General features: G+C 37.1%; 1 long non-coding RNA gene across 1 annotated transcript; it reads left to right on the forward strand.

The window, feature by feature from the left end:
* Positions 1–2,054: 2,054 nt before the first annotated feature.
* LOC128553364 (uncharacterized) lies at positions 2,055–27,479 on the forward strand. The gene is made up of 3 exons (XR_008369329.1): positions 2,055–2,185; positions 10,760–10,882; positions 27,348–27,479. It is a non-coding gene; the product is annotated as an uncharacterized LOC128553364 (long non-coding RNA).

Raw genomic sequence — 27,479 nt, forward strand, 5'->3', positions numbered from 1 at the left:
GATCTCTCTAGAGGCCAAACTTTTCAATGAATCTTCATGAAAATTGGCCGGAATGTTCACCTTGATGATATCTAGGTCAAGTTTGAAACTGGGCCACATGCAGTCAAAAACTAGGTCAGTAGGTCAAATAATATAAAAACATTGTGACCTCTCTAGAGGCCATATTTTCAAGGGATCTGTATGAAAGTTGGTCTGAATGTTCATCTTGATGATATCTATGTCGAGTTCGAAACTGGGTCAACCGCGGTGAAAAACTAGGTCAGCAGGTCTAAAAATAGAAAAACATTGTGATCTCTCTAGAGGCCAAACTTTTCAATGAATCTTCATGAAAATTGGCCGGAATGTTCATCTTGATGATATCTAGGTCAAGTTTGAAACTGGGCCACATGCAGTCAAAAACTAGGTCAGTAGGTCAAATAATATAAAAACTTTATGACCTCTCTAGAGGCCATATTTTTCCTGGGATCTGTATGAAAGTTGGTCAGAATGTTTGCCATGATGATATCTAGATCAAGTTCGAAACTGGGTCACGTGCTATCCTAAACTATGTCAGTAGATCTAAAAATATAAAAACCTTGTGACCTCTCTGAGGCCATACTTTTCATGGATCTTCATGAAAGTTAGTCAGAATGTTCATCTTGATTATATTTAGGTAAAATTTGAAACTGGGTCACATGCCTTCAAAAACTAGGTCAGTAGGTCAAATAATATAAAAAACTTGTGACCTCTCTAGAGGCAAAATTTTCATGCGATCTGTATGAAGATTGGTCTGAATGTTTATCATAATAATATCTAGGTCAAGTTCGAAACTGGGTCAACTGCGGTCCAAAACTAGGTCAGTAGGTCTAAAAATAGAAAAACATTGTGACCTATCTAGATGCCATACTTTTCAATGGATCTTCATGAAAGTTAGTCAGAATGTTCAACTTGATGATGTCTAGGTCATGTTCGAAACTGGGTCATATGCCATCAAAAACTAGGTCAGTAGGTCAAATAATATAAAACATTTTGACCTCTCTAGAGGCCATATTTTTCATGGGATCTGTATGGATGTTGGTCTGAATATTCATCTTGATGATATCTAGGTCAAGTTTGGAACTGGGTCAACTGCGGTAAAAATCTAGGTCAGTAGGTCTAAAAATAGAAAAAACTTTTGACCTCTCTAGAGTCCATATTTTTTAATGGATCTTCATGATAATTGGTCTGAATGTTCACATTGATGATATATAGCTAAATTTTGAATCTGGGTCATGTGCGGTCAAAACCTAGGTCAGTAGGTATAAAAATAGAAAAACCTTGTGACCTCTCTAGAGGCCATATTTTTCAAGAGATCTTCATGAAAATTGGTGAGAATGTTCATCCTGATGATATCTAGGTCAAATTTGAAACTGGGTCAACTGCGGTCGAAAACTAGGTCAGTAGGTCTAAAAATAGAAAAACCTTTTATCCTCTCTAGTGGCCACATTTTTCAGTGGATCTTCATGAAAATTGGTCTGAATGTTCACATTGATAGTATCTAGCTAAAGTTTGAATCTCGGTCACGTGCATTGAAAAACTAGGTCAGTAGGTATAAAAATAGAAAAACCTTGTGACCTCTCTAGAGGCCATATTTTTCATATCTTCATGAAAATTGGTGAAATGTTCCTCTTGATGATATCTAGGTCAAGTTCAAAACTGGGTCACGTGCCTTCAAAAACTAGGTCATTAGGTCAAATAATAAAAAACCTTGTGACCTCTCTTGAGGCCATATTTTTCAATGGATCTTCATGAAAATTGAGTTTTTATCTTGATGATATCTAGGTCAAGTTCAAAACTGTGTCACATGAGCTCCAAAACTAGGTCACTATGTCAAATAATAGAAAAATTGACGTCATACTCAGTTCAAAACTGGGTCATGTGGGGACAGGTGAGCGATTCAGGACCATCATGGTCCTCTTGTTATAATTTCTTACTAGTGAAAAATATGTACTGTGAAAATACAAGCTATATTTCACCCTAATATTCTATGATTTGCTGAAAACCATGTAATGAAATGACTTATTCGTTTCAGAGAGATACCTTGGTCAGTCATGTAGTGCTGATTCACACTGTTCTCCAGTAAGCAACAGTGAATGTAGCAGTGGTACATGTTCCTGTACGAGTGATTACTTTCAAATAGGATCAAGCTCCGCTGATTCGTGCTTAAGTAAGTTGATAATATAATTTACAGAGAGAACCTGAACTGATTGCCATACATAACTGAAATGAAATATTTTTGAAAACCTCTTTAAAGGAATAAGGTCAGTAATTCGGTCGAAAATGTGCTTCCGTGGTGTAGTCGAAAGAAGTCCATAATAAATAGATCCTAATTTTCCCATTTTTTGCGCAAATTCGTGTAGAACGAATGCTTTAATCACCGTTTTTCACTACTAGAAGACATTCTGCATGAAATGAGACGGTTTTCATGTTCATACACCCCACATGGCAAGTTTTGCAGATCGAAACCGGAAGTAGGTGTTTATTGCGCGGACGAGAGTAAATATGCGTCATTTTTAGGGTAGCAGACCACAACTGACTGGCATTTCACTAGGAACTACATAACCCCCTATTTTCTTTTCATTTTTTCGTTAATTTGTGATAGAACTTTCATGAAAAATAAGTGTAGGAAAAAGTGATGTTCTCTAAAGATACGTAAAGACGACCTGAAGTTGTCGTTTTTTATATGAAACAAAGAAGGATTTGAATTACTGACCTTTAACCTAAACCAAACAACCAGATGTGGTATACTCTGCCAGGTTAGCAAGAATCAGATATAGAAATGCCATCTGGTGTGTCTCACAGTTTCACTATTTGTACCAATAATGCTTTTGAAATTATCATAGGAATTTCATACATGTGAACATTTCAGAAACAAAATTAGGATTTCTGTCATTCCAAGCAGGGAATTTGCTATTCTAAAGGGGAATTGTATGTGGTAACAGGATTATTCATTTTTTAAGAACTCCAGGGGTGATAAAGGGACTTTAATGTTTCAAAATATCTAGCTTAACATTAAACTTACCTAAATTTCAATTTTAGCTTATTGATAGATTGTTATAAATCTTCCAGGATATTTTATAGTTTATATCAAAAAGCAACATCTCCCTGTTAACTGTACGTACTTTTGGAAAATGTTTTTAGCTCACCAGAGCCAAAGGCTCAGGGTGAGCTATTCTGATCGTTCACAGTCCGGCGTCTGGCGTCAATCGTCTGGCATCCGTCCATAAACTTTTACTTTAAACGACATCTCCTCATAAACCGCTAGGCCAATTTCATCCAAACTTCACAGGAATGTTCCTTGGGTGAAGCTCTACAAAACTGTTCAAAGAATTGAATTCCATGCGGAACTCTGGTTGCCATGGCAACCAAAAGGAAAAACTTTAAAAATCTTCTCCTCAAAAACCAGAAGCCCTAGAGCTTAGATATTTGGTGTGAAGCATTGCCTAGTAGACCTCTACCAAATTTATTCAAATCATGACCACGGGGTCACTTGATTTTACATAGGAAAATCTTTAAAAAAATTCTTCTCAAAAACCAGAAGCCCTAGAGCTTAGATATTAGATAGGCAAATGTTTACTGGGAAAATATATAGTTATAGTCATGGCCAGTGTCTTAGTGTCAATGGTCAAATTGTAGTTTGTACTTTCGACGTTTCTTTTTGGTGAATCATTCTTCAATTTTAGAGAAATATATTGGGTCAATATACTTGTATAATATCAAACAAAGTTTTACTACGCATCGATTGAATGTCCATTTAATTGATATTTATTGTAAGGAAATCTCTGTTCAGTCGAAGAAAAACACCTAAAAACAAACTATTACTGGTAGAACTTGTTGAACTTTTAATATTGTCTGTTCCATCTTCAGCAAGCAGGAAGATGGCTATTTCAATCAAAATAATTGCAAATCTTTAAAGATTAAAACCTGTGACTTGGTGAAAATTAGCCAACGGGAAACCAAAGAGTATTTTGGACAGCACATGTATATTCAATACTCTGTGTCTTTATGTATATCTTAAAATAAAATATCTTTCAAAGTATGCTAAAACAACTTATTTGGCAGCAGTTATCAATTCACTGAATATGCTTGTTCTTTCTACTTCACTAATATGCTTGTTATGCTCCCTAAAAGTAGGGGCAGCATAATTGTTGCCATCTTGTCCATCACACTTTCTGTCCAGAGGATATTGAAGATAACAAATTGTAACTTTTACATGAGATTCATTTTGATTTACTTTATTTCTAGATCTGATCCTTCTCAGATCATTCCTGTTTGTTTGTTAGAACTTTGATACTATTGATGGAAATTGTATGAATCTTAAAAATCAGTATTGAAGCCTCAATGTACATTTATTTATTTTATTTTGTTGGGTTTAACGTTGCACCAACACAATTATAGGTCATATGGTGACTTTCCAGCTTTGATGGTAGAGGAAGAACCCAGGTACCCCTCCGTGCATTATTTCATCACAAGCTGGCACCTGGGTAGAACCACTGACATTCCGTAAGCCAGCTGGATGGCTTCCTCACATGAAGAATTCAATGCCCCAAGTGAGGCTCGAACCCAGGTCAATGAGGGGCAAGGGATTTAAAGTCAGCAACCTTAACCACTCGGCCATGAAGGCACCTGTCTCAGTGTACATACACTACTTCAATTTCATTGATTTATTACCATACATAATCTGAGGAAAAATATATTTGAAATAAGTTGCATGAAGCATATTATTTTTACCCACAAAACCAGTCATGTGCATCCTGTATTCATTTCCTATTGTTTGATATTAAAACTCTTACCATTTAGACTACAGTACGAGTACATCAATCACTAGCCACTCTCAGGCCCTCCGTGCCTTTGATAGGACTTTGAAGACTAACACCCTAATGACACTTAATACTTCTTCAGCTGAATGAGTCAGTTGCTATGCGTAAAAAGCTCATCTCCCTCCCCCACCACCTCATGAAATATGCCAACATGACTGTTCATTTTGCATTCCAATTTAATCATACTATTGTTGCATATCAAAATAAATGTCTAAGATTGTCAAATGTCATGATGAATTTATATTTTAAAAATATAAAAAGTAATTAAAAAAAAGAGTCGTCATTATTCGTATTGATCGGTTAAAATTTCAACATGGACATGTTACATTTGCATACATTGTCTTTCCGCCTAAGGAAGTTCTTCACATTCAGATCTAAATTTTTTCTACAATATAGAATTTGATTAAACTATGATTTTTCGAAACCTCAAAATATACTTTCGTTAGAAAACTCAGCAAATAAAAAAGATAGGGTTGTGTGCTTGGTTTTTAGCTCACTTGAGCACAGAGTACTCATGGTGAGGTGTTGTGATCATACTGTGTCCGTCGTCCGTCAGTCTGTCAAGTCGTCCGTCTGTGTGTTTGTGTTAAAACGACATCTCCTCCAAAACCACTGAATGGATTTTGAAGAAACTTGGCCACGATGTTCCTTGTGTGGTCCTCTACCAAAGTTTTGCAATCGATTCCACTTGGTTGCGCATAGGGGCTGCAAGAGATAAAAATAGAAAAAAACTTCAAACGACATCTCCTTCTAAACCGATGATCCGAATTTTAAATAATTTCACACAAGTGGTCCTTATGTCACCCTCTACCAAGATTGTTCAAATTATTCCGATTCGTCAAAACATATGGCCACCAGGAGGCGTGGTCACTTTTCCCTTTATGTATATAGTGGAAACTTTTAAAATCTTCGTGTGACACTGCTAGCCCGATTTTAAAATAATTTAACAAAAATGGTCCTTTTGTGACTCTCTTACCAAGATTGTTCAAATTATTTGGATTTGTCAAAATACATGGCGGCCAGGGGATGTGGTCACTTTTCCCTATATAGTTGTGGAAATTAAAAAAAAATTCTTGTGTGAAACTGCTGGCCCAATTTTAAAATAACTTTGCACAAACTTTGGTCCATGATGACCCTTTACCAAGATTGAAGAAATTATACGGATTCGTCAAAAAACATGGCTGCCGGGGGGCTTGGTCACTTTTCCCTATATGTTTATACTTATTAGAAATTTTAAAAATCTTCTTGTGTGAAACTGCTGCCCCGATTTTAAAATAATTTTACACAAATCGTCCTTGCGTGACACTCTTCCAAGAATGTTAAAATTATTTTGATTCGTCAAATAACATAGGTGTCAGAGGGCGTGGTTACTTTTCCCTATATATGTATATAGTGGAAACATTAAAAATCTTCTTGTGTGAAACTGCTGGCCCAATTTTAAAATAATTTTACACAAATGGTCCTTTTGTGACCCTTTCCCAAGATTGTTCAAATTATTCCGATTTGTCAAAAAGCATGGCTGCCAGGGGGCATGGTAACTTTTTCCTATACGTATATGTAGTATAAAACTGTTAGTCCAATTTTAAAATAATTTTACACAAATGGTCCTTGTGTGACCTTCTAGAAATAGTGTTCAAAATGTTTTGATTCGTTAAAAAACATGGCTGCCATGGGCGTGGTCACTTTTCATCAACACATCTCCTCCAAAACCACTGAATGGATTTCGATGAAACTTTACACAAATTATCTCTGGGTAGCCCTCTTTTAAAGTTGTTCAAATGGTTCTGGTTCATTGAACATAATTATGGGTCTTTTTGGTTAGAAATAGGTTTTCAGCTATCAGACTTTAAAAATCTTTCTCTCTAGAGCTTTGATATTTGGCATGTGATATAAGGGTGTGACTCTCTGCCATAATTGTCCAAATTATTGCTCTATGGTAAAACATATCTATGCCCCAGTGTGTGACATGTACTTACTGTAGGCTTATATATAAGAAGCTTTGAAAATCTTCTTCTCTGAATCAATAATAGATAAAGTCTTGATACTTGAGGTGTGGTATCAAGAGTTGAACTGTCTACCATAATTGTTCAGATTATTGCTCTAAGTTCAAAAATGTGTGTGACATATATATAATGTACTTTTAGTAGGCTAACATAGAAGAAATCTAACTTTGTACTTGTACCAAACATGTTATATAAACACACTTTAAGCCGTGTACACAGGTTGAGTGCTTTAGGGTCATTGACCCTCTTGTTTGCTAGACTGATTTGAAAAATTTGGACCTCATACAATTTTTAGCTCGACTATTCGAAGAATAAGTAGAGCTGTCCTACTCACCACGGCGTCGGCGTCGGCGTCACACCTTGGTTAAGTTTTTCGTACCAGTCCACATTTTGACGAAGTCTTTTGAGATAAAGCTTTGAAACTTTCAACACTTGTTTACCATCACCATGGCCAGTTATAGGCAAGAGCACATAACTCCATCAAGGATTTTGGCTGAATTATGGCCCCTTTTGACTTAGAAATCATGGTTAAGTTTTTCGTACCAGTTCATATTTTGACAAAGTCTTCTAAGATAAAGCTTTGAAACTTTCAACACTTGTTTACCATCACCATGGCCAGTTATAGGCAAGAGCACATAACTCCATCAAGGATTTTGGCTGAATTATGGCCATTTCGACTTAGAAATCTTGATTAAGTTTTTCGTACCACTTCGTATTTTGACAAAGTCTTTTGAGATAAAGCTTTGAAACTTTCAACACTTGTTTATCATCACCATGTCCAGTTATAGGCAAGAGCACATAACTCCATCAAGGATTTTGGCTGAATTATGGCCCTTTTTGACTTAGAAATCTGGGGTTTTTTATTTCGTACCAGTTCATATTTTGACAAAGTCTTTTGAGATAAAGCTTGAAACTTTCAACACCTGTTTACCATCACCATGGCCAGTTATAGCATGAGTACATAACTCCATCAAGGATTTTGGCTGAATTATGGCCCCTTTTGACTTATAAATCTTGGTTAAGTTTTCCGTACCAGTTCATATTTTTTGTAAAGTGTTTGACATATGGCTTTGAAACTTTTATCACTTGTTTAGTATAATAGTCTCTATCTGTAGGAAAGAGTACATAACTCTGTCATCTATTTTGGCTGAATTATGGCCCTTTCTGGACTTTGAAATTGGTTCTGTTTTCATACAAGTCCATGTTTCGTCAAAATTATTTGACAAATGGCTTTTAAACTTTCCATCTGTAGGCAAAAGTACATAACTATTTTGACTGAATTATGGCATTTTTTGGACTTTAAAATTGGTTCATACATTGCCATTTAGTGCAAGACTTATCGAAATCAAAGAAATACAGGAACATTGTTTGTCTAATCTATTTATTTCTTTTGTCTGAATATCTGTGGTAATATTTTGACCCCATTTTTCAATCAGTTCTTCGAATAGTCGAGCGCGCTGTCATCCGACAGCTCTTGTTCATAATGGGAGCCTATGGGAAAACCAGAACTTTCATAAAGTTTTCAGTATTTTTAAGGTCAGAATGTTCACCTTAATGACATCTAGGTCAAGTTTGAAACTGGGTCACGTGCAGTCAAAAACTAGGTCAGTAGGTCTAAAAATAGAAAAACCTTGTGACCTCTCTAGAGGCCATATTTTTCAATGGATCTTCATGAAAATTGGTGAGAATGTTCACCTTGATGACATCTAGGTTAAGTTTGGAACAGGGTCACGTTTGGTCCAAAACTAGATCAGTAGGTCAAATAATAGAAAAAACTTGTGACCTCTCTAGAGGTTACATTTTTCATGGAATCTGCATGAAAATTGGTCAGAATGTTCATCTTGATAATATCTAGGTCAAGTTTGAAACTGGGTCAACTGCGGTCAAAAACTAGGTCAGCAGGTCAAATAATATAAAATCATTGTGACCTCTCTAGAGGTCAAATTTTTCATGGGATCTGCATGAAAATTGGTCAGAATGTTTATCTTGATGATATCTAGGTAAAGTTCGAAACTGGATCAACTGCGGTCAAAAACTAGGTCAGTAGGTCAAATAATAGAAAATCCTTGTGACCTCTCTAGAGGTCATATTTTTCATGAGATCTGCATGAAAATTGGTCAGAATATTCATCTTGATGATATCTAGGTCATGTTTGAAACTGGGTTACGTCCTATCCAAAACTAGGTCAGTAGTTCAAATAATAGAAAAACCTTGTGACCTCTCTAGAGGTCATATTTTTCATGGGATCTGCATGAAATTTGGTCAGAATGTTCATCTTGATAATATCTAGGTTAAGTTTGAAACTGGGTCACATGCGTTCATAAACTAGGTCAGTAGCTCAAATAATATAAAACCTTGTGACCACTCTAGAGGCCATATTTTTCATGGGATCTGTATGAAAGTTGGTCTGAATGTTCATCTTGATGATATCTAGGTCAGATTTGAAACCGGGTCAGCTGCGGTCAAAAACTAGGTCACTAGGTCTAAACATTTAAAAACTGTTTGACCTCTCTGGAGGCCATATTTTTCAACGGATCTTCATGAAAATTGGTGAGAATGTTTAACTTGATGATATCTAGGTCAAATTTGAAACTGGGTTACGTGCGGTCAAAAACTAGGTCAGTAGGTGTAAAAATAGAAAAACCTTGTGACCTCTCTGGAGGCCATATTTTTCATGAAGTCTTCATGAAAATTAGTGAGAATGTTCATCTTGATTATATCTAGGTCAAGTACAAAACTGTGTCACATGCCTTTAAAAACTAGGTCATTATGTAAAATAATAGCAAACCCTTGTGACCTCTCTAGAGGCCATATTTTTCAATGGATCTTCATAAAAATTGGTCAGAATTTTTATCTTGATGATAACTAGGTCAAGTTCAGAACTAGGTCACATGAGCTCAAAAACTAGGTCACTATGTCAGATAATAGAAAAAACGACGTCATACTCAGTTCATGTGGAGACAGGTGAGCGATTCAGGACCATCATGGTCCTCTTGTTTTATTACAGTGTAGATTTTGGTAAACTTTCACAGTTGTATATAAACATACAGCCTTTAACATTGTGAAATAACATATATGTATGTCCGTGCGCTTATTTCTGAGATATTTGACGAAGAAATCGAACTGGACATTATTTATGACAATATTTTGATTAATTTAAGGAGTCATATGTTTTAATATCATATTTTGAATTTAGAAATATAGTAATAATTTTACTCACATTTATTTATGAAATGATTTTCATTTCTGTACGCCGAATCCAGGTATTATTCTACGTTTTCAGGATAAATGATGTTACGCCATCACTTCCGGTTTATCAAATGCGCAGAACAACCCCAAGGCGGGAAATTGCATACATATTGTCTGCTACTACACACAAATTTGTGTGAAAATACATAAATAATGGAAGAAGGATGAATGAAAATTTAAATTTAGAGAACGTGTCCCATGCGCGACAAAATCTGCAACAAATACTGCTTTCGATAACATGCTTAACACCTAAAAGAATTATCATTCGTTCAAACTTTTATACACATTTTGTTTTGTTTTGAAATATGGTGTCTTTAAGAAACCTGTTTTATTTACTTCTCTCAGGTCAAGGTCACAGAATGATGTGTGATTGTTTAGTAGCTGTGCAGTGAATAAGTTTGTTGTTTTGTAAGTTAGTTAAATGTTCAGGTACCATAAAGTGATACTTAGGTTAACATTGACTTTTTTGTTAATGTTCATCTTTTGTAGCAAATGGTTTTTACACAAAGGTCCCCCAACAGTGTTTATTCTGGCAGTCATTTTACACAATATATTCTTTAAAACAAGTGAACAATTAGCAAAGTTATTCCAGAATATAGACATACATTTTAGATTTACTCTGAGGTTACCAAGTTTGATTCTTCATATTTGCAAACAATTTCATTTCAGAGAGATCCCTTGGTCAGACTTGTGGCGCTGATACCCATTGTTCCATAGTAACAAACAGTAAATGTAGCAGTGGTACATGTTCTTGTAAGAGTGGCTTCTATAATAATGGAAATACATGTACAAGTAAGTTATCTGTAGTTGACTCATTAATTTGAAGAAGGTTAAAAAAATCAGATAAAGAAAGATCCACATTAACTATTAAACCAGAATTAATCACATTATTATGCCCTCCGTGAAGGATAGGAGGGATATTGTTATCCTCATTGTTCGTTTATCTGTTGGTCTGACTGTAGGTAGACCATTTGGTTTCCATTTAATAAATAGAGAATGCTTAGGGTTACATAAATCAAGCTTCAGAGGATTTTTTATGATCAGTAAATGACCCCTGATGTTTTTGGGGGTCTAAGGTCAAGATCACGGTGACACAGGACTGAAAATGTTCTGCCGTAGTAAGACATTTGTCTGCAGTAGTCAAACTTATAACTATTTGCATGTGGTCGAGTAAATGGTTTATTAATCTGCCCATATGACACTGTGTCCGTCAAATTTATATATTGGCATTGTCCCTTAGTTATCTCGCCCTTGATTCTAATGAAATAATGTCCGTCTGCAGCCATTTCTCAGTAACTACTGGTAGAATTTCATTAACTTGAAAAACTGACCAAATACTGAATGAAGCCGAAGTTTTTTTTAGATTGTAATTTCCCTTGATATTGCTTGATTTTAATTTCTCCATTCATTAGAGTAATTTCCCTTGATAGTTATTGAATCCCTTGTTTTTTTGAATGAAGAAATGAAAAATGCACAAAAATGTCCGTCCGCAGCCATTTCTCAGTTACTAGCAGGAGAATTTCATCAAACTTGAAATAAATATGAACCAACATACTTTGATGATGTCCGTCATTTTTAGCTCACCTGAGCACCAAGTGCTCAAAGGTGAGCTTTTGTGAACGCCCTGTGTCCGTCGTCCGTCGTCCGTCGTCGTTGGCGTTGTCAACAATTTGACTGTTAACACTCTAGAGGTCACAATTTTAGTCCAATCTTAATGAACCTTGGTCAGAATGTTACTCTCAATAAAATCTTGGACGAGTTTGATACTGGGTCATCTGGGGTCAAAAACTAGGTCACCAGGTCAAATCAAAGGAAAAGCTTGTTAACACGCTAGAGGTCACAATTTTGGCCCAATCTTAATGAAACTTGGTCAGTATGTTACTCTGAATAAAATCTTGGACGAATTCGATATTAGGTCATCTGGGATCAAAAACTAGGTCACCGGGTCAAATCAAAGGAAAAGCTTGTTAACACTGTAGGTGCCAAATTTATGACTGTATCTTTATGAAACTTGTTCAGAATGTTAATCTTGATGATCATACGGTCCAGTTTGAATCTGGGTCAGGTAGGGTCAAAAACTAGGTCACCAGGTCAAATCAAAGGAAAAGCTAGTTAACATTCCAGAGGCCACATTTATGACCATATCTTAATGAATCTTGGTCAGAATGTTAATCTTGATGATCTGTAGGTCAAATTCAAATTTGGGTCAGGTGGGGTGAAAAACTAGGTCACTAGGTCAAATCAAAGGAAAAGCTTGTTAACACACTAGAGGCCACATTTATGACTGTATCTTTATGAAACTTGGTCAGAATATTAATCCTGATAGCTTTTAGCTCAAGATAAAGTCTGGGTCATGTAGGTTCAAAAACTAGGTCACCAGGTCAAATCAAAGGAAAAGCTAGTTAACACTCCAGAGGCCACATTTATGACTGTATCTGCATGAAACTTAGTCAGAATGTTAATCTTGATGATTCGAATCTGGGTCATGTGGGGTCAAAAACTAGGTCACCGGGTCAAAACAAAGGAAAAGCTAACAGAGATCTCAAGACTTAGTAACGTAAACACTTTCAAAAGCATGTCAGTAATATTCTAAAGCAAATCAGGATTAAGCCTAATTTCTGGAAAACGTCTCAATTTTGCATTAAATGTGAAAATTGCATACCATGTTTTTAGCTCACCTGTCACAAAGTGACAAGGTGAGCTATTGTGACCACTTGATGTCAGTCGTGCGTAGTGCGTCGTGCGTCAACAGTTTCTAAAAAAATCTTCTTCTTGAAAATCACTGGGCAGAATTACACCAAACTTCACAGGAATGATCCTTGGGTGGCCCCCAACTGAGAAAGTTGCACGTGATTTTGACCGTTAAATAGTGGTGTGGTAGACTACTATTTCTCAGTTCAATAAACACAAGTATGCAAAGTGACCATATAACGCGGAAACCACATTCATTCAAGTATTACAGATTACCTAGCAACGATGAAATGCTTATTTCTCAAAATAAATAAACAAAATTATTTCCATTTGAAAAATTTCTATTATTCAAGATTACTCGAAATAACAATAAACACATGCAACATTCTCAGTAATTATTATTGATCTAATAATGACTATAACATATTTATTTCATATAATATAGAAGATGATTGATATTTCACATAATAATAGAGAAAAAGTTGGCATATATAATGGCCGCTCGAGAAAGTAAGTCGATAGTGGTTTAAGGTCCTACCGACCGATAGGTTCCATCAACGGAAAGGAGACCGGGCGCCTCCGGCAAATCAACACCATTAAGAAAAATCTTTACTTTAAAATGTAATGCGATGCAAGGGCTTGAAGCAACTTAAGCCAACTGATACTTTTGTGGTTAATGGCAACCAAGACACACCAGCGCATTACCGGACGAGTCCAACCAATTGTGTAATTGCGGGCCTCTCCTCTCTACGGGGTGTAATGGAGACCACTACCAACATAAATAAGAAAGGAACAACAACCACACAACTGGATCCGTTGTGCCAGTATGGTAATATGCGCTATACCGATGCCTTATGCAGAACAGCAAAGCCAGCTAGGTCTTACCAAGTACTATAAAGGCCAACCCTAGTGACCCAAAGCAACACGAGTCAATTACGATTAAAGTGATAAACGGCATCATATACAATTAACGGTCAGCGATGCAAGTAACTGATACTGAACGCAAAACAGCAATACAAAGCAGCAAATGCAACTGACTAGAAGCAACTCCAGTCAACCACCGCCAGAGTGAACCACTGTAACATGCAAACCAAATGCATTGCAATTGACCTAATTCTCCGACCATAGACACCCATCTCCCGTCGGGAAAGTAACTGAATACCAATGGCAAAAGAAAGGAAGTCCATAATCGGATAATCAACAAATGTCGCCAAACAGAAATGATGTAAAACGGTATAAAAAGTTAATTTGTAATAACCGACGCCCGATCACCTTTCCGGCCGATAGAATTTTTTCGCCACAATAAATTTAACTTCAGATTTATAAACCCAAAAATTCTATAATATTTTACATATTTTGAAGAATGGCATCTTTTAAGTAGTCCAACTAAAATTCACATCCAACTTCATTTAAGTGAATGCCATCATTCTGAAAGAAATTTGTTTCAGCATCAATGTCGGGCGAGATGACATCACTCCTGCCCGACTTTTGAACTGTTTGGCGGCCAACTCTATTTACGTGTTTACGTTTATCATCAATTGCTTTCAACCCAGAAGCCCCTCTCCAGACTCTCCTGGGTAAGATGTCTATCCAGATGATCAGGGCATCCGGGAAAGTGTCACGAAGATAACCAATTTCTGCCTCAATTTCCGTCTTTATATTCAGGAGTGATAACGAAACTAAATCGTTGCCTCCCAAATTTATCGCAATTATTCTAGGTGGATTGCATAACAATACCTGGGCCTCAATTGAATGGCGGAAAGTTTACCAGCCCATTCGGTAAAGAGAGATGTTCTTCTCTGTCTGTTTCGCTCTTTCACCGGCCCAATAAGGTATCGAGTATCGACACCCAGATGTCTAGATGTCTAGAAAAATATGAATGTAACAATGTTTAGAAATGCTAGAAGATGTCAAGAAAATCGCATGATCACTATCTAAATTTTTTAAGAAGGGGTGGGGAAAATCATAATTAACGGGTTCATTAATACTTCCTTCTCTGTTAATCAATATTCAAATCTACAACGGATACTTAATAGAGGAAAAAATGATCAGAAATAGGTTTAACTAAAATGTATTTTTAGCCCACCATCATCAGATGGTGGGCTATTCAAATCACTCTGCGTCCGTGGTCCGTCCGTCCGTCCGTTAACAATTTCTCGTTATCGCATCTCCTCAGAAACTACTTGGGGGATTTTGACCAAACTTTGTCAGAATGATGTATTGGTACCCTAGTTGTGTCCCCCTGAAAATCAGACTGGTTCAACAATTATTGAGTGAGATATGGCCCTTTGTTTATTTTTATAATTTACATAGATTTAGATAGGGAAATTTTTTGAAAATCTTCTTGTCCAAAACCACAGTGCCTAGGGCTTTGATATTTGGTATGAAGCATCATCTAGTGGTCCTCTACCAAGATGATTCAAATTATATCCCTGGGGTCAAAAATGGCCCTGCCCCGGGGTCACATGGTTTATATAGACTTAAATAGGGAAAAACTTTGAAAAACCTCTTGTCCAAAACCACAGGGCCTAGGGCTTTGATATTTTGCATGTGACATCATCTAGTAGTCTTCTACTAAGATTGTTCAAATTATCCCCCTAGGGTCAAATATGGCCCCGCCCTGGGGGTCACATGGTTTATATAGACTTATATAGGGAAAAACTTTGAAAATCTTCTTGTCCAAACCACAAAGCCTAGGTCTTTGATATTTGTTATGTAGCATCATCTAGTGGTTCTCTACCAAGTTTATTCAAATTATCCTCCTAGGGTCAAATATGGCCCCGCCCCGGGGTCACATGGTTTATATAGACTTATATAGGGAAAAACTTTGAAAAACCTCTTGTCCAAAACCACAAAGCATAGGGCTTTGATATTTTGCATGTGACATCATCTAGTGGTCTTCTACTAAGATTTTTCAAATTATCCCCCTAGGGTCAAATATGGCCCCGCCCTGGAGGCCACATGGTTTATATAGACTTATATAGGGAAAAACTTTGAAAATCTTCTTGTCCAAACCACAAAGCCTAGGGCATTGATATTTGTTATGTAGCATCATCTAGTGGTTCTCTACCAAGTTTGTTCAAATTATCCCCCTAGGGTCAAATATGGCCCTGCCCCCGGGGGTCACATGGTTCATATAGACTTATATAGGGAAAAGCTTTTAAAATCTTGTCTATAACCTACAACATTGGATTTGGACCACATGTATAGTTTTGAGTGGCAAGATGAACATTGACATGAGTTGACCTTGATTTTGACCTAGTGACCTACTTCCACATTTCTTCAGCCTTCAAATTTGGACCACATGCATAGTTTTGTGCACCGGAAAAAAACTTTGACCTTGACATTGACCTAGTGACCTACTTTCACATTTTTGAAGGTACAGGCTTCAAATTTGGACCACATGCATAATTTTGTGTTCCGAAATGAAATTTGACCTTGATTTTGACCTAGTGACCTACTTTCACATTTCTCAAGCTACAGTCTTCAAATTTGGACCACATGCATAGTTTTGTGTACCGAAAAAAACTTAGACCTTGACATTGACCTAGTGACCTACTTTCACATTTCTCAAGCTACAGCCTTCAAATTTGGACCACATGCATAGTTTTGTGTACCGAAAAAAACTTAGACCTTGACATTGACCTAATGACCTACTTTCACATTTCTCAAGCTACAGCCTTCAAATTTGGACCACATGCATAGTTTTGTGTACAGAAAAAAACTTTGACCTTGACATTGACCTAGTGACCTACTTTCACATTTTTGAAGGTACAGGCTTCAAATTTGGACCACATGCATAGTTTTGTGTTCCAAAATGAAATTATGTCTCCCCCAGGAGACATATTGTTTTTGCCCTGTCCGTCCGTCCGTCCTTCCGTCCGTCCGTCCGTCCGTACGTCACACTTCATTTTCGAGCAATAACTGGAGAACCATTTGACCTAGAACCTTAAAACTTCATAGGGTTGTAGGGCTGCTGGAGTAGACGACTCCTGTTGTTTTTGGGGTCACTCCGTCAAAGGTCAAGGTCACAGGGGCCTGAACATTGAAAACCATTTCCGATCAATAACTAGAGAACCACTTGACCCAGAATGTTGAAACTTCATAAGACAATTGGTCATGAAGAGTAGATGATCCCTATTGATTTTGGGGTCACACCGTCAAAGATCAAGGTCACAGGGGCCTGAACATTGAAAACCATTTCCGATCAATAACTAGAGAACCACTTGATCCAGAATGTTGAAACTTCATAGGATGATTGATCATGAAGAGTAGATGACCCCTATTGATTTTGGGGTCACTCCGACATAGGTCAAGGTCACAGGCGCCTGAACATTGAAAACCATTTCCGATCAATAACTAGAGAACCACTTGACCCAGAATATTGAATCTTTATAGAATGATTGGCCATGAAGAGTAGATGACCTCTGTTGATTTTTGGGTCACTCCGTCAAAGGTCAAGGTCACAGGGGCCTGAACATTGAAAACCATTTCCGATCAATAACTAGAGAACCACTTGACCCAGAATGTTGAAACTTCATAGGATGATTGGTCATGAAGAGTAGATGACCTCTGTTGATTTTTGGGTCACTCCGTCAAAGGTCAAGGTCACAGGGGCCTGAACATTGAAAACCATTTCCGATCAATAACTAGAGAACCACTTGACCCAGAATGTTGAAACTTCATAGGATGATTGGTCATGAAGAGTAGATGATCCCTGTTGATTTTGGGGTCACTCCGTCAAAGGTCAAGGTCACAGGGGCCTGAACATGGAAAACCATTTCCGATCAATAACTAGAGAACCACTTGACCCAGAATGTTGAAACTTCATAGGATGATTGTACATGCAAAGTAGATGACCCCTAACGATTTTTGGGTCACTCTGTGAAAGGTCAAGGTCACAGGCGCCCGAATATTGAAAACCATTTCCGGTCAGTAACTTGAGAACCACTTGACCCAGAATGATGAAACTTCATAGGATGATTGGTCATGCAGAGTAGATGACCCCTAACGATTTAAGGGTCACTCTGTTAAAGGTCAAGGCCACAGTGGCCTGAACATGGAAAACCATTTCCAATCAATAACTTGAGAACCTCTCGAACCAGAATGTTGAAACTTCATAGGATGATTGTTCATGCAGAGTAAATGATCGTTGTTGTTTTTGGGGTCACTCCGTTAAAGGGGAAGGTCACAGGGGCCTGAACATTGATAACCAGTTCCGATGAATAACTTGAGAACCACTTGACCCAGAATGTTGAAACTTCCTAGGATGATTGAACATGCAGAGTAGATGACCCCTATTGATTTTGGGGTCAGTCTATTAAAGGTCAAAGTCACAGTGGCCTGTACACGTAAAATCATTTTTTGGAAATAACTTGAGAACCACTTGACCTACAATGTTGAAACTTAATAGGATGATTGGACATGCAGAGTAGATGGCCCCTATTTATTTTGAGGTCACTTGATCAAAGGTCAAGGTCACAGGAGCCTGAACAGTGACTTGAGAACCACTAGGCCAAGAGTGTTGAAATTTAGCAGGATGACTGGACACGCCAAGTAGATGATCCCTATTGCAGCCAACCATCCGTGTCTCTTTGACTTTCGCTCCTGACCCCTATTGACTTCTTGCCTATAGGACTTTGCATTGGGGGAGACATGGGCTTTTTTACAAAAGCATTTTCTAGTTTGACCTTGATTTTGACCTAGTGACCTACTTTCACATTTCTCAAGTTATAGCCTTCAAATTTGGACCACATGCATAGTTTTGTATACCGAAATGAACTTTGATCTTGAGATTGACCTGGTGACCTACTTTCACATTTCTGAAACTACAGGCTTCAGATTTGGACCACATGAATATTTTTGTGTTCTGAAGTGAAATTTGACATTGATTTTTATCTAGTACCTACTTTCACATTTCTCAAGCTGCAGCCTCCAAATTTGAAGCACATGCATAGTTTTGTATACCGAAATGAACTTTGACCTTTCACATTTCTCAAGCTACAGCTTTCAAATTTGGACCACATGCATGGACCACATGCACGTGATGTGTACTGAAATGAAATTTGACCTTGATTTTGACCTTGAGCAAGTCTTGAAATTTGGAACAATCACAAATGGCTCAATGGTGGGCGCCAAGATCACTCTGTGATCTCTTGTATTAATAGTCATAACGGAACGACCAGAAAAAGAGGTGACAGCTACATGATAAAGCCTTAAAGGCAGTTAAAATCTCATTTCTTAAAACAAAAAGTTTACATGGATTTCAGTCCTACAATTTTCCCTATCCTTATGGATATTTCAACATGTAAATAGACCTTATATGAAAAGAAATCCATAACTGGCATTTCCCAAACCTCTTTCTAGCCGTTTATTAAAAATGTAGGCATTATTGGCCGTTATCTGACCATACATTTATAACAAACGTTCTAGGAAAGTTTACAGATATTTTACAATGATGGTCACGATACCAACATAACACTTAAGTACGAATATATAATTTATAACAATCTGAGTTCCATCTACCAAGTTTCATAACAATCTTTGATTAATGACCCTCAGTGGCCCTGCCAATTCTAAAACTATGAGACTTATAGACACCCAGTAATCGACATTCGTTAACACTTTTAGCTAAAATGGCGACAAATTGAGCTCTAGTTACTGGTACGCCATCCTTGTGGCAGAATAAAACACTTCCACTTTTAGGACGTATTGCTACAAAATCTAATAATGAAAGCATCGGGCAAATAGGACCTATTTCCTTTGGTATTTTCAATAGAATAGGCTTTCCTCTCTGGTTCGTTTTGAAATGAAGTTTTTCGCAGACAGCAACCAAAATGGAATTTGTCAGTGGCGCATGATTGTCATAAGTAATCTGGTTTCTATGGCAACCCTCCAACAATTTCTTGATAACAAAAACCTGAGAGATATCATAAAACCCCAAAAGTTTGTGATAGTAATTTAAGCCCACCACATATGTAGTAATAGTTTTAGGTGAAAACACATTCTCGAAGCAAAAACTCATGAACAAAATTATGTGTTGACTCGGAATAGGCCAGCATTTTGAAATTGCATACAACTGTCTAAAGTTTTTAAAAGACCGAATGGCGGTCTTATATGTCAAGACAGAATTGGTTGCGATTCCTGTATGAAGCAGTTGTCTAGCTCTAGATAGAATATGTTCCAGAGGAATTCTGGGACTGGGTAAGGTTCGAGATCTGCAGTCGGTGCTAACTCCCTGAATCTGGTCAAATGAAAGCGAGACAAAGCATTGCATATACCATTAAAATGACCTGGGACATGATTAGCCTTCATCAATATGTTAAAATGAAGACATCTCAAAGTCAAAAATCTAACCAGGCACATCACTTTTTCTGATGTCGAGGACAATTTGTTTAAGATATGGACCACTGCCATGTTATCGCAGTTAAATTTGATTTTTTTATTCACCAACTCTGATCCCCAAATAAACATTGCCACTAAAATTGGAAATAATTCCAAGGCTGTAATATCAGACGTAAGACCATGTGAATGCCAGGAATCTGGCCACTTAGCATGGCACCAATGACCCTTAAAATGTATACCAAAACCCCAGACCTGTACCACCAGCGGTCAGAATGTTCATCTTGATAATATCTAGGTCAAGTTCGAAGCTGGGTCAACTGCGGTCAAATACTAGGTCAGTAGGTCTAAAAATAGAAAAACCTTTTGACCTCTCTAGAGGCCATACTTTTCAATGGATCTTCATGAAAAATTGGTCAGAATGTTCACCTTGATGATATCTAGGTCAAGTTTGAAACTGGATTACGTGCCATCAAAAGCTAGGTCAGTAGGTCAAATAATGAAAAAACACTGTGACCTCTCTAGAGGCCATATTTTTCATGGGATCTATATGAAAGTTGGTCTAAATGTTCATCTTGATGATATCTAGGATAAATTCGAAACAGAGTCAACTGCGATTAAAAACTAGGTCAGTAGGTCTAAAAATAGAAAAACCTTTTGACCTCTCTAGAGGCCATATTTTTCAATGGATCTTCATTAAAATTGGTCTGAATGTTCACCTTGATGATATCTAGGTAAAAGTTCGAAATTCGGTCACGTGCGGTCAAAAACTAGGTCAGTAGGTATAAAAATAGAAAAACCTTGTGACCTCTCTAGAGGCCATATTTCTCATGAGATCTTCATGAAAATTGGTGAGAATGTTCACCTTGATGATATCTAGGTCACCTGTGGTCAAAAACTAGGTCATTAGGTCAAATAATAGAAAAACCTTGTGACCTCTCTAGAGGCCATATTTTTCAATGGATCTTCATGAAAATTGGTCAGAATTTTTATCTTGATGATATCTAGGTCAAGTTCAAAACTAGATCACATGGGCTCAAAAACTAGGTCACTATGTCAAATAATAGAAAAAACGACGTCATACTCAGTTCAAAACTGGGTGATGTGGGAACAGGTGAGCGATTCAGGACCATCATGGTCCTCTTGTTTAACGTTTTTTGGTGTGGTAGGATCATGGTCGTCTTTTTAACGTTTTTTGGTGTGGTAGGATCTCTTTTATTTTTAGCTCACCTGAGCACGAAGTGCTCAAAGGTGAGCTTCTGTGACCACCCTGTGTCCGTCGTCAACAATTTGACTGTTAACACTCTAGAGGTCACAATTTTGGACCAGTCTTAATGAAACTTGGTCAGAATTTTCCCCTCAATAAAATCTTGGACGAGTTCGATATTGGGTCATCTGGGTTCAAAAACTAGGTCACCAGGTCAAATCAAAGGAAAAGCTTGTTAACACTCTAGACGTCACAATTTTGACCCAATCTTCATGAATCTTGGTCAAAGTGTTATCCTCAATAAAGTCTTGGACAAGTTTGATATTGGGTCATCTGGGGTCAAAAACTAGGTCATCAGGTCAAATCAAAGGAAAAGATTGTGAACACTGTAGAGGCCACATTTATGACTATATCTTCATGAAACTTGGTCAGAATGTTAACATTGATGATTTTAAGGTCCAGTTTGAATCTGGGTCATGTTGGCTCAAAAACTAGGTCACCTGGTCAAATCAAAGGAAATGCTAGTTTACACTGTAGAGGCCACATTTATGACCATATCTTAATGAAACTTGGTCAAAATCTTAATCTTGATGATCTATAGGTCAAGTTCAAATCTGGGTCAGGTGGGTCAGAAACTAGGTCACCGGGTCAAATCAAAGGAAAAGTAGTTAACACTTTAGAGGCCACATTTATGATCATATCTTAATGAAACTTGGTCAGAATGTTAATCTTGATGATCTTTTGGTCAAGTTTAAATCTGGGTCAGGTGGGGTCAAAAACTAGGTCACTAGGTCAAATCAAAGGAAAAGCTTGTTAACACTCTAGAGGCCACATTTGTGACTGTATCTTCATGAAACTTAGTCAGAATGTTAAACTTGATGATCTTTAGGTCAGGTTCAAATCTGGGTCATGTCTGGTCAAAACCTAGGTCATGGGGTCAAATCAAAAGAATAGCTAATTAACTTTTTAGAGGCCACATTTATGACCATATCTTAATGAAACTTGGTCAGAATGTTAATCTTGATGATCTTTAGGTCAATAGGTCAGGTGAGCGTTACATGGCCTTCATGGCCCTCTTGTTTGTACTATCTCCTGAATGTTTGACAAAGGGATTCTGACAGTCATTTTGGTTGAATCAAGTTCAAGGCCAAAAAATACAAGTATCTCTGTCGGGCCCTCCGTTTTCCCATCGGCTAAAGGTACGCCTAATTCTGAAAACGTATTCTTAAATATGGTTAGTTCCTCAGTGCACAACGCTGATGTTTTATCACCTCCTAAGAAATCATCTAGATAATGAATCAATTTACCCGATCTTAATTTCGACTTTACGCAAAATTCTAGAAATCTGGCAAACCTAAATGTAATGCAACTAATTGATGCACCGAAAGGAAGTGCCTTGTCAAAATAGAAACGATCATGAAACAAAACCCCAATAACTCGAAATCTGACAGTTGTATAGGTATCAAGCGGTATGCGCTTTTGATGTCTGCTTTAAATAACTTGCAGTCACGCCGCAGTTCCTGTATTAACTTGACAGCCTCGTCAAAACTGTAAAAAACTATTGCACTGAGCATACAGCTGGGTCGATATAAACGTTAATTGACTCACCAGAGGGTTATGACAAATGGTGAATCATTTGGAATTCCCCAGGAGTTTTTTTTGGAACTAGACCAATTGGCGATACAATTAAATTTGGAAGTGGGCGTTGAACAAATGGACCTGCGACTTGCCCCGCCTTCAACTCTTTTGTAATTTGAGTTTGCATAATTTCAGGATTTAAGGGGACGCATACTTTGAAATTAGAAAAAAGTGGGTGGGGTATGATAAAATTTACCTGCAAAAAAGTACAAGATTTTGGTACATGAAATGGATACTGTTTCAACTGTTATAAGTACACAAAGGATTGCTCACTAAAATAAAAATGAGAAAAACTGAAACAAGAAAGTTATTGTTGAATTACATAAGACTTGTTGTGTACATTCAAAGTCAAAAATTAATACTTTTTTGTGCGAAAATAATAGTGCTTCACCTTGTCCAAACATTTATCAATGTCCTACAGATTCTAATTTAAAGAAAGAATGTGAAATAAGTTCACTGTCTTGCTTTTCATTTCGCATATGTAAGCTAAAACACATTATTTAGTTTGTTTACAGAGTAGTGCATAAGAAAAGATACGGTGGTCAAGGAATGCCACATTCCAAAACTTAAAGGGTATATTCCCCTTAATACATTAAACATTTATCGTTACAGAAGTCTAGTGGCTTACAATAAGGTGAATAATGGCCTAGAAATGTTGCCATTATTAATTTTTAACTTGGTATTCATGAACTACAATGCACTTAAATATCAAAACACATTTAACAAACTTTTGAAAATATACTGTCTTAAAAATCCCTCAAATAAGGTATGGAATTTGGTTGAGAGGTCCAATCAATGTGTATATGTGCAAAAGTAACATTCTAATCTTGTTCCCAAAATTACTAATACACAGCAGGAATGTCAATGATCAAAACTGGACGAATATACAGTTATCCTCACTTTAATGTCATTTATAATTTGTCCTTGAATTCTCCACCATACTTTTCATAACTCTGTTTGCACGAGTTGCACGAGAATGCTGTCATTCACGTAAAAAAACGGGGTCAAATAAGTTGTAAATGCAATATCATCTAAACGTAATTAATGGATTATGCTGTTCAAGATAAACTTTATCTCATAACGTAACGAACATGTATAATGTTGTAACAACAATATACTTACACTGATTTAAGTAGCAATCGGTTTATAAGTGACTTTATTGATTCATTTTGTGTTTTGTTATTGTTGTCAAAAAGTATAACGGAAGTGCCTCACAACTGAAGCGGAAACCAGTTTGATGCGCAAAGTAGTCCACTGTAAGTAATATTTTTTGATAAATGTCCACAGAAATTAATAATTTTCTAATATTAAAGACGAATATCTGAATAGGATTCATTATTTGATAAGAAATTATAATCATCGGCATGTTTTTTTTTTTTTAAATCGTACACGTGCTGACACCTAAGTTGTCTCCCGTTGTTTATTAGAGTTACCTTTCGTCCGGCGCAGTAATACATTTGCAGTGAATCGCCGAGAAGTCGTGGGAAAATTAAAAACCATGTAAATAAACTAAAATTAATCACATTTTCAAGATGAATTTCAAGTGATCGACATTATGCATTTAACCCGCCTGACCTGTGTAGCATCTTAGATATCTGATCTAAGGTATTCATTGTGTAGAATGTCATGTTATGCCCTTGCAATGCTAATCCCACTCTGATTTTTTTGTTTACATTTTTTATCAGTGAGAAATATGGCGTCCATCCCGAGCTGAAATAACGTGGCGTTCAATTTTTACATGTTTAAGCAAACCTGGTGTGTTAGAAAGAAAATTTCATCCCTTCAACATTATTTGGAACACTATTATTGCAAAAAACCTGTTTTTTCCTTATACAAATGCTTAATATTTTGTGTTGAATGTACTTTCACAAAGACCTCTGTTTTCCTATTACATTCATAGTACCGCATCCTTATCCACAAATTACTGAATATTACAGGTTTCCATCAGTATCATATTGGTTTAGGAATATGTTTTTTATTTTCCCACCATCGATTTCTTGAATATGCACCCCTTCCGCATTTCTGTATGAACTGTGAATGTAGCAATATGCGTCCCCTTAACAATGTAGACCGCAAGTTTTTTTAGTCTCGCGGGGATCTCAGTCCCGTGTATTGAATGGGAAAACCTTTGCTAAAACCTTCTATCAAAAATGTTGCTTCATTTTTATCATAGCTAAGTGAAAAATGTCTCAAGACTTCTAGTTTAACGGGGGATTTTGCTATATTTGAGATGTCAAAATTAGTGACCTGTTCTGTACCCAACTTTTGTTTCTACTTTCTGTTGGATTGTCCCCTTCCACGACCCCTGAATGGTCTACGAAACCCATTGGAGCGAAATGTATTTTGAGGCCTTGGAGTTTGTGACCTGATTGTTGACCGAAACTGGCTGCAGTTAATCTCAGGGTGTGGAGCAAAACACTGAGTGCAGGAGTGAGACAATTTACAGTTTGACCTTGCGCATTTGCCATTGTTGAAACCATTGCATTATGTATATACATGTATTTGACTGAACGGGCACTTAGTAATCTTTTACCTGCATGCACCGCCACCAGAGTTCATTATTTTTATGTGACCAGGACGTTGGTGTTATTGCCTGACGCAGACGAAATTGTTCATCAAATGCTCTCCAAGCAAAGCCACCTTGGCGCATGGCACATTACCTAATGTTATACATATAATGTAGCATTTCATGTACTTTATCTGGGTGGCTCAACAGATAAATTGACGTGTACATGTATATGATAAACGCGTCTGTCCATTTCTCGACAGAGGTAAATTTATCTTTACATTCTTTCTGCACTGTTTCAATATGTCTGTCTGCAGTTAATTGAAAAACGCTACCCCTGCAGATCTGAAAGCTCAACGGCTCCTTTTAGCAACAGGCATAAATTAACGTACTCGCCCTTACATATTTGTTGCTTTAAGGATGAGGGAACATGAGCGGCTAAATCATCACTTGCTAAACGAACAAGAGGAGTGGTTTGTAAAGCACTCGAATTTGTAGGTAATATGTTCAATGCATCTGTGAGAAAAGTTTGTTGGTCACTTGCGCCACCACACCCCATATTAGCACTATTTCTAAAGATGGAACCAGTCAGACTACTACCTAAATTCTGTAAGTTTTGGTCATTTGCACCGTCACACCCCGTGAGGGAACCAATTCTATGAGAAGAATCATTCCGACTGGGTGGAATAATATCAGAATCTACAATAAGTTTCTCAAAATCAATAATATTAGACCCACCGGCGTCTTCCTGAAGTAAGACGTTGCCAACGCCATCAGTGTCAGCCTCAGGGGACCCTCAGCATGTAATTCCGGCACCTCTGGCTCTAATTCGTCGGCGTTCCTCTTTTGTCCCCTGGTGTTTGGACAATTTTCCTGTTCTGGCTGCCTAACAGCTTTTTCACCTTTGACACGGCCTCTACCACGGCCTGCAGCACGGCCAGCACCCCGAATTACACCTCGAATTACACCTCGTCTGCCAAGTGGCATTACTTAATTAAAGATGATGCCGGAACTAAGATTCGCAACTTGAAGATTTTCAAGTTGTACTGTTGTAAGTAACAACTGAACTGAGAAAGTTGCATGTGATTTTGACCGTTAAATAGTGGTGTGGTAGACTACTATTTCTCGGTTCAATAAACGCAAGTATGCAAAGTGACCATATAGTGCGGTAACCAAATTCAGTCAAGTATTACAGATTACCTAGCAACGAAGACACGCTTATTTCTCAAAATAAATAAACAAAATTATTTCCATTTAAATAATTTCTATTATTTTAAAGTTTTACTGCTTATGTTTGAAATTTCTTTAATATTCTGTCACCTGATTCTATTTCGTGTCCTTGTGTAAAGTTGGAATTTTTTTTTTTACATACCTTGGGTTTATGTATATGTATACAACTGAGAAACTGGTTTAACTTACATTTCACTCACTTTCATACCAAATGATTTAGGTTTAAATTGAACAAAGGATTTTTCTTTTTTGCACCAGAACTGAATACAATGTACTGCAGTAACAGTCAAACCTGTGCTGAAGACCATGTTCTAAAAAGACCTATTTTATCAAGGGCACTTAATTAGTTGCCATATGACCTAATATTATATTAGTGTTGGTGTGATGTTAAACCCAACAAAAACAAAAAAGTTATAGAGGCCACTGTTATCTTTTCACTCTCTTAAACCATATATGGTGAAAATGTACCTGTAAGGAGAGACCATCTGTCAACAATAACCACATTTTCCTATTTTCCAGTGGTGCCTTTATAGACAAATTTGACTGTAGAATTGTTATTTACTGACATTTATATAATAATAATTATGTACCTTAAAGGAAAAATCCTTTGCTGTTATATTCATTATAATATATACATTTAATAGAGCGCCAGCTGGGACAATCATGTGATGCAACAAACCAGTGTTCAGCAGTCAATGCAGTGTGTAGTAGTAGAACATGTCGGTGTCCAAGCACATATTATGATACAACCGGATCTCAAATTGGTGGCACTTGTG

Source organism: Mercenaria mercenaria, unplaced genomic scaffold (genome assembly GCF_021730395.1).
Source record: "Mercenaria mercenaria strain notata unplaced genomic scaffold, MADL_Memer_1 contig_3745, whole genome shotgun sequence".
Lineage (NCBI taxonomy): Eukaryota > Metazoa > Mollusca > Bivalvia > Venerida > Veneridae > Mercenaria > Mercenaria mercenaria.